This window comes from Fukomys damarensis, unplaced genomic scaffold (genome assembly GCF_012274545.1).
Source record: "Fukomys damarensis isolate Sample0158 unplaced genomic scaffold, DMR_v1.0_HiC HiC_scaffold_27, whole genome shotgun sequence".
Classification (NCBI taxonomy): Eukaryota; Metazoa; Chordata; class Mammalia; order Rodentia; family Bathyergidae; genus Fukomys; species Fukomys damarensis.
This window is the reverse complement of record NW_022900939.1, coordinates 643,610-651,079: the sequence shown is the minus strand read 5'-3', so window position 1 is coordinate 651,079 and position 7,470 is coordinate 643,610.

Sequence of the window (7,470 nt, the reverse complement as noted above, 5' to 3'; positions counted from 1 at the left end):
CCAGGGCCGCGAGCAAGCAGGCGTCGTCAGTCAGGGCGGGCCGCCGCAGTGGCGCCCTGAGCCCGCGTGGTGGCCGCGCCGAAGGCTTCGCGGACAGCGCTTTGCTTCCTCTGACTGTGCGTCACTGCAAGCAGAGGCTCTTTTGCTTCTTAGGCCCCTTGTCTTGGCGGCTGGTACTGGGGATTGAGGCCTGCGCCTTGTGCTAGGCAAGGCTGGCTTAAACTCCATCCTCCTGCCTCAGCGTCCTGAGTAGCAGGGACCGTAGGTGTGCCCCACAATACCCGGCTTGTGCCTTTTGAGTGCTTTCTCTGTATCTAGTGAGAATTCCATACGACTTTTGCCTTTTATCCCGCTGATGTGGTGACACTGATTTTTTTTCCACGGATGTAGTCAACCTTGCCTTCCTCGAAATGAACCTACTTGATTACGATGTTAAAATGGCAATCCGGCCCCCACCCCCAGTGCTGTTTTCGGAAGTCAGAGGCCTTGGAGTGTGAAGGATTCCTGTTCCCCGCCTGTGTGGGGCCGTGAGCACCTCTGTCATTGGAGCCTGGGATTTTGGCAGAGGGTCCCCAGATGACTGCGCCCCGTGTTACCGGAGCGGGCGCCGGTGTGGGTCAGGGCAGTGGCCTCTTGGCTCCCTCTGGACTCTGCCCGCGCTGATTTTTAGTCTCCTGCCATGGGGAGTCTGTGGATGCCCCTAGCACATCCCTGAAGCCAGATGTGGCCTCGGGCTCCAGAACAGATGTATGTATTGGCTTTAACTCTGGATTTCACCTCCGTCATTCTTCACACATGGTCGAGAGGGAGATTTACTTTCTTGTAAAGACTGTCGAATTGGCTGACAAAGTTAAATTAGCTTCATGAAGTAAATCTGGGCACGGTGGCGTACACTGGGACTCCAGCACTTGAGGCTGAGGCAGGAGGACAGCCTTGAGTTGAAGGCCAGTCTGAACACACGCTGGGGGCCCTGTCTCCAAAAACGGGAAAAAATTTTAGTGAAGTGTACCGCTTCTCTTTCTGTCCTCTGGAGGGCACTGCAGAAGATAGGTACTATATTATTTTTCCATTAAATATTTGGAAGAATTCCCTGATGGACCCAGGCACACCTGGACCTTTCTTGTGAGTGAAAATTTAAAATAAAACCACTCAAGATTTTCTCCTTCCTTAGTAAGGTTTGGATAGGTGTGTTTTGGACAGTTTCCCCATTCTGTATAAACGCGCAAACGTGGCTGGTGTGAAGCCTGGTTCCATGCCTTGTATCTCAAAACCCACAGCATGGCTTCCTCCTGCCTAACCCTGGGTTTCTGTTCTACAGGGCTGGGGATCAACCCCAGGGCCTCTTATGTGCCCAGCCAGTGCCCTATCACGCAGATGCCCCTCCAGCCCCTTTCCTGAGATGTTCTATTTCTTTTTTCTTGATTAGTTTTGATGTGTTTATCAATTTTATTAACTTTTTTTTAAAAAACACAGTGTTTGGCTTTTCACTGTTTTCTATTTTACTTATGTTTGGTCTTGTTTCCCTCCTTTTGCTTTCTTTCAGTTTCACTTACTCCGTTTCAAGATGGAAACTTGAGTCTGACCCTTTCACACCTGCTTCCTTCTCTTTTCTCTGTGTTTTTATTTTTGTGGTGCTAAAGATGGAATTCAGGGTGTCACTCATGCTAGGGAGGTCCTTACCACTGAGCTATCCCATCAACCTCGACTTTCCTCTTCTCTAGTATTTGTGGTGGGTGTTTTGTTTCAAGACAGTGTCTTGCTATGAAGTTGAATCACTGTGTAGCCCAGGCTGGCCTAAGACTCACAGAAACCCTCCTGCCTCAGCCTCCTGAGTGCTAGAATTACAGATGTGCACCACCACACCTCGCTTAATTTTTGTGTTTTAAGGCTACAAATTCCCCTTCAGATGCTAATTTAGACATCTATGAATCATGTGACCTTGCTAAATGCATTTATTAATACTGACTTTTTTTATTTTAAAAATTGTTCTCAAATAAACAAGTTTTGCTTCTTTATTCCCAATCTGTATGTCTTTTTTCCCCCTTACTGCAGTGATGAGACTTAGTGTAATTTGTTGTTGTTATTGTTTTTGGTGCCAGGAATCGATCTTGGAACCTTGCGCTTGTGAGGTAGCTGGCAGAACCACTGAGCTAAATCCTCAGCCCCCCTTTTAATTAAGAGTAGGAAATTTTATTGGGGACTAGGGATAGCTCCTGGGAGGAGCGGTTCCAAACAGGTTACCCAGTGTAATATTGATAGAAATAGTGGAACCTGTATCTGTGCCTTTTCCCTGATCTCAAAACACACTCAGTTTTGCCAGGTGTGGTGGCTCGTGACCATAAATCCCAGCACTCAGGAAGCTGAGGCAGAATGATTTCCTGTTTGAGGGAAGTCCAGACTATATATGAAGCCCTGTCTCAAAAAATAACAGCATCAAAAACAAAAATTCAGCTTTTAGCCAGGCACTGTGGTGGAGAGTGTATAATTAGCTACTTGGGAGGCCGAGGAGGGATTGTGAGTTCATGGTCGGCCTGGATGATACCGCAAGACCCATCTCAAAAAAAATTATTTTCAGTTTCTCCTCAATAAGGCTGACATCAGATGTTTCATAGATGCTTTCCCTTTTGTTGCTGGGGACTGAACCCAGCCTCGTGCATGTAGACACGTTAACCACTGGCTGCACTCCGCCCTCAGAGGTACCTTTTATAGAATAGAGTTTTTTGTTTTTGTTTGTTTTTTGGTACCAAGGATCGAACTCGGGCCCTTGTGCTTGCGAGGCAGGCAGTGGACCCCACTGAGCCAAATCCCCGGCCCTTAGAATAGAGTTTTTGTTTCATGAGTGGGAAGTGAATTTTGTCACAGTTCCAGTCATTTCCCAATCCTGATAAAAAATGTTTTTTTCTCAGGCCTGGGGATTTGACTCAGTGGTCCTGCCACCTGCCTTGAAAGCACAAGGGCCCCCCACCAGAATGTTTTTCTTTTACTCTATTGGTATGGTGAATTTCTTGCATTTGTTTTTAGTTGTTAAGTCAGTCGTAGGCTCCTGGAATAAACCCCCATTGGTTACCCTGTTTGTTTTTATATTACTAGATTCAATTTGCTTTTTTTTTTTAGATGGTCTCACTGCAGTCCAGTCTGGCTTTGAACTCATGATTCTCCTGACTCAGCTTCCCAAGTGGTGGGATTACAGGCAACCCAGCTTAACTCTCAAATGTACTGGTGTATAGTTGTCCACAGCACTCTGTAATACTTTTTTTTTTTTTTTGGTACCAGAGATCAAACTCAGGACCTTAATGTTTGCAAAGCAGCAGAACCACTGAGCTAAATCCCTGAACTTTATATTACTTTTAATATATATTAAATATACCATATATAATTTTAAGTTGAGCACAGTGGCATGTGTCTGTAGTCCTAGCTACTCTGGAGGCTGAGGCAGGAGGCTTGCTTAACTCAGGAGTTCAAGACCAGCCTGGGGTAAAGCAGACCCTGTCTCAAAAAAACAAAAACAAAAGACCTGCACACACACGTGTGTCGGTTCATCTCTCTCATTCTTTTGTCTCTGTGTACATGCCAGACAAGTGCTGTGCCACTGAGCTGCCCATGTCCCCTGTCATTCTTAATTCAGCCAGGTCATTTTTCTCTGCTTTTTCTTGATAATGTAGTCAGATTTATCTGAGAAGTCCTCAAGGAGCCAACTTTGATTACATATGTCTTCTGTATTTGCACACTTGCTGTGCATGCCTTGTCTGACCTTTATTCTCCTTCCCTTCTACTTTGGTTTTTTGAGACAGGGTCTCTCTATATAGTTGAGACTGACCTGGAACTCACCATGTAGCCCAGGCTGGTCTTGAACTCACAGTGATCCTCCTGCCTCAGCCTCCCAAGTGCTGGGATTACAGGTGTGCACCACCATGACTGGCCTTCCCTTCTACTTTGTTCATTTTCTAATTTAAAATGAAATCTTAGACACCAACTTTACTTTATTTTTGTTTTTGTTTTTTTGGTACCGGGGATCGTACTCAGGCCCTTGCACTTGCAAGATGGGCAGCAGAACCACTGAGCTAAATCCCTGGCCCTTAATTTCTTTTTTAAAAAATTGTTCATTCTTGCTGCCCTGGGAATTGATTCCAGAGCCTTTGCATTGGGCTACATCCCCAGCCCACCCTCCATCCTTATTTTTTAAAATCTTGAGACAGAGTACTCCTAAATCGCCCATGCTAGGCCCAAGCTTGCCATCCTCCTGTCTCAGGCCCAGAACCACCATGTCCAGCCGACGTGGACATTTTTCCAAGCCCTCGCACAGGGCAGGCGGGTGCTGCTGCGCACAGGGTGCTGTTTCCTGTCCTGGGTGCACAGGCGCCTGGACCACAGTGTCGCGGGGAAGGTGACAGCCAGGGTGCAGGGTGGGGCAGGGCCAGCAGGGGGCGGGGTGCCTTCCGCGGGATGGCTGATTGGGTGCCATGGGGGAGGCCTGGGCCTCCCGCAGCGGGCCTGGGTCCCCCTTGCCCTGTGAGCTGGCCCGGCAGCACAGTGTCTCACTCCATTGCATTGTCAGGTGCACCCAGACCCTTCGGTTTCTTACGGAGGGCGCTCGGATTGTGCAATGCCTTGTGTGCTTGAAAAATTACAGTGTGTCCAAATGTACTATACAGAAATTAATCGGGGAAAGGAAATTTAAAATTAATCTTTCCAGCCAGGCAAGGTGGCACAAACCTGTCATCTTAGCTACTCCGGAGCCTGAGGTAGGAGGATCTCAAGTTCAGTATCAGCCTGGGCAACTCAGTGTTAAGACCCTGTCTCGAACTAAAAAATAGAAAGGGCCAGGGGTACCGCTCAGTGCAGAGGTTCTGGGCTCAAGCCCCAGTGTCATAGAACAGATAAGAAAAAAGGCATTACCCAGATTTTTTGTTTTTCAATTGAGACAGTCTTTAGTTTTTTGAGACAGGGTCTTGCTTTGTAGTCCAGATTGACCTTGCACTTACTGTGATCCTCCTGCCTCAGCCTTCCAGGTGCTGGGATTCCAGGTGTGCGGCCCATGCCCAGGCTCAGACATGGTTCCTGGGGCGCTGTGATCCCCTCGGAGGATCTGGCTTCCATCTGGTGTTGCTTCCCTTCAAGCCAGAGAAGCTCTAGGGTTTCTTGGCGCACAGGCCTGGTGGCCATGTTGGGCTCCACAGCGGTACCCGAGGAAGACCTTCCAGCAGGATTCTCTCCCTATGGCCCAGCGCCTCTTCCTCCCAGAGCCATGCCAGTGGGGCTCCCTCTTCCCAAAGCAGGGTGTAGGGACAGAAGCCCTCCCCGTGAAGCCCCAAACACCACACACACTGTTCCAGAATCACTGGCCATGAAGCACGAAGACCTCCTTCCGGGGTCCTGCTGCTGTCTCTGTGGCCCCTGCCCCACCGGTGAGAAGTACAGCCCGCTAGATGTCAGCCATAAGTGCGTGTCCCCCGAGATCGCAGAATGAATTCCAAGGACAAGAGGTGGAGAGCGGGAAAGGTTTAGTTCCTGAGAACAGGAGGGGTCCTGGAAGTGGGTGGCCAGCGAGGCCCTTTGTCAGGGGTAATTTATACAGCGGAGTCACACCGGGTACAAGGGGAGTCAGACTGCCACTGAGCGTTACACGTACAGCTGCTTATTTAACACTGACTACAGTGGGCTGAGCCTGAAGATGGCTCTTCGCCTCCTCCCTTCTCCTCCACAGAATGTCTGTTTTGTACACCCTGGATGGCAAAGCCCCAGGACAGTCACACTGTGCATCCTTCTTCCTTGTCCCCCTTTTTTGTGGTACCAGGGATCGAACTCAGGACCTTGCGCTTGTGAGGCAGGTGGTGGAACCACTGAGCCAAATCCCCGGCCCTTCCTTGTCCCCTTTCTGTGCATGGCCCGACCACGAGAGTCACACTCTGCTCAGCGCACTATGTTCACCTAGGCCACACAGCACAAGTTACCCTCTTCCTGTTTGTCTTCCACTTTGAAGAAAGCGCACTGAACTCCAGGTAGCTATTTGCTCCCAGGCTACGGCTCCACCTGGTCCCCGCTTTCAAATGTAATATTTGTGTTTTCATTTTTCTTCATCTTCCATTGCTCTCCCCGGCTTCAGAGCCTATGCCGTGAGGGTCTCAGGACTGACCCATGAGGGAAGCACAGCACTAGCAGGGGCACCCTGGCTGTCTGACTTCTAAAGAGGGAAGTGTTGGGGAAAGGGGCGCCTAGGTGTTCTGGCCGCTGCCTTGGCATCTGGTGTATATCCGGACTGAATGGACTAGGTGGTACCAGTTACAGTAGAAGCTCAAATTTCCAATCATCAAAAAGGGAGCCGGAGATCTAGCTCAGTGGTACTGCACCCGCCTGGCAAGCTCAAGGTCATGAATTTAATCCCTGGTAATGGAAAGACTTTTTTCCCATTCATTCTTTAGGGAAGTGTACAAGTGTGGCCATGGTGACTTTGATCCTGAGGCCTGGCCTTTTCCCATGCGCCTCCAGCCACGATTCTCACGGCCTACTTTCACTGACTTGAGAGCCCAGTTCCTCTCAGACACTACATTAATCTTTATCTAACTTAGCTGCCCGCACGCAGTACCACTGCTTCCAGTCCCGTCATGCCCTCCTGCACAGCCACCCGTCTCACCACAGAGCAGAGCGCTAGGCAGCTCACCAGGCCCAGGGCTTCAGCCTGAGGCCTCCTGCGTCCCATGGAGCTGCGGCCACAGACATCTGTTCCACTTCCCCACTAGGGTGTTTGCCAGGCAGGAAGGAAACCAACCTGTCTTTAACCCTGTACCAGGAATACTTTGTGTTCTCCTACCCCCTCACTGAGGACTGAACCCACAACCTTCACACTGAGCCACAGCTCCAGCCCTGGTTTATTATTTCGAGATAGAGGTTTGCCAAGTCATTAGGTTGCCCAGACTGGGCATAAACTTGAGACCCTCCTGCCTTAGCCTCCCAGGCTGCTGGGAGGACACATGTCTGCACTACATCCAGCTTTCAACATCCTTCTTGAAGTATTTTTGGCTACTAGAAGTCTCGCTGACCTTCTTCATTCAGTATTTAACAATGTTTTATGCTAGGCTCTGGCCTGAAAGTTCAGCACAGCCAGCTACTGGCTCTTCCTGTCTGCAGCTGCTGTCTCGCTCCTGGCAGGGGCAGAGCCCAAACCAATGGGTTTGCGTTTCACCTTTAGTGTCTAGCACTTTGCCTGCTGAGCCCGGCCCCAAGGCCTCACTGGTGTTCCAGGTGGGTTTAGTAAAGAGCTCCAGTCTTGCCTGAAATAAGTGATTTTTGAAAAACAGAAAGCGTAGAAATTATTGGCAGAAACTAGTGGCACACACTTGTAATCCCAGTACTCGGGAGGCTGAGGCAGCAGGATCGCCAGCCTGGGCTAAATAGTGAGTTCAAGGCAAGCCTGAACTACATAGTAAGGCCCTATCTAAAAAAAAAAAAAAAAATCTCCAGTCTAAAATTGTT